The sequence below is a fragment of the Rhagoletis zephyria genome, unplaced genomic scaffold (genome assembly GCF_001687245.7).
Source record: "Rhagoletis zephyria isolate East Lansing unplaced genomic scaffold, Rhagoletis_zephyria_1.1 Rzeph_scaffold_01608, whole genome shotgun sequence".
Classification (NCBI taxonomy): domain Eukaryota; kingdom Metazoa; phylum Arthropoda; class Insecta; order Diptera; family Tephritidae; genus Rhagoletis; species Rhagoletis zephyria.
In genome coordinates, this window is record NW_016158692.1 from 43,562 (window position 1) to 44,910 (window position 1,349).

Consider the following 1,349-nt stretch of genomic DNA (forward strand, 5'->3'; position numbering starts at 1 on the left):
GGCCTCAAACTCAATAAAAATTGTATAATATAATTGTTATAAGGCTATAAAATAACAAAAAACAAATAACTTAAGGACGAGTACACCTAAAAAAAGTTAAACATTCTAATAATAGAAATATTAACAAAAGCCAACAAAACCAATAACCACATGATCAAGTGAATTGAAGCGGAATAGGTTCGCTTGATTGTAGTTGGCTTAGCATGTGAAATAGTGGAAATAAGCAACAAGAATTAACCATAGCTATTTCTATAAAAAGAAATTTTATAAAATGAAACTCCAGCAGTTTTCATCTTATGTGAATAATTCTTGTCACATATACATAGTTTTGTGCTTATATGTATATATGTATATTTTTTAGGAGCGCCACATCTTTAGAAGAAAATTCCAAGAATCCCAAAAGAGCTATTGTTAAAAACGGTAAAAAATATTTTGCGTCAGCAATTTTTCATCATTGCATTACATGTGGTGATCTCCGAAATAGCTGCTATAACTTCTACCGCTTAGACTTTGTTGCTTTTTCCATTTTTCCTAATANAGCTGGTTGAGGCAGTGGGATCGTCGGTTCGAATCCTACTGAAAGAAGTCTGATGAGGAAATGTGGTGATTTCCGAAATAGCTATCACTTCTACCATTTTTTCAAATTATTGTTGCTTTTCCACAATAAATTTTCANACGCTTCTCACTTGCACATCTATGACGCGGGTCGATCCCTGCTGAAGTCTGGAAAAAAGAAGTCTGATGAGGAGATGTGGTGATCTCCGAAATAGTTGCTACAACTTCTACCGCTTAGACTTTGTTGCCTTTTCCATTTTTCCTAATAAAATAATCGTGGTACAAAGCTCATTAAAAATATTAAAATTAAATGTTAATAAGCCACAATAACATTGTCAAAAAACTTTATTTTCGAAACTTTGTACAAGTGTACCGAATTCTTGCAGTTTGGAAACGCGCAAGACTTTTCTTTTACTATTTTCATCCAACTTCACTAGCCTCAAAAATTTGTTTGATGTGTATACATCTTTGGTTTCGGTAGGGGTAAAATTTGCGAAGCTGTAACGCATAGCCCAGCAAAAGATTTCGGAGGGCTTAGCATGTGTAATGCAGCAGAAAATTTTTAATTTCATTAGAAGCACCCTGTGTTTACTTGCTATTGCAAATGGTTGCATACATTTAGGCATATGCAGAGTAACAGGAAATGCGGTACATATGATTATTATTTCCGATTATGCAAAGACCGCGCATGGAAACGCCGATTTACCCATACAAATGTATACATACTTAAGTTTGTATGTACATACATATGTATGAACTCATTTGATGCAAGTGGTTTTGATATTCGTAGCATG

General features: G+C 33.9%; 1 protein-coding gene across 1 annotated transcript in view; it reads left to right on the forward strand.

The window, feature by feature from the left end:
- The window catches only part of LOC108364623 (transcriptional activator protein Pur-alpha-like), a 56,736-nt gene that overhangs the window by 6,493 nt on the left and 48,894 nt on the right, over positions 1-1,349 (forward strand). The gene's annotated exons all lie outside the window — the stretch shown is intronic.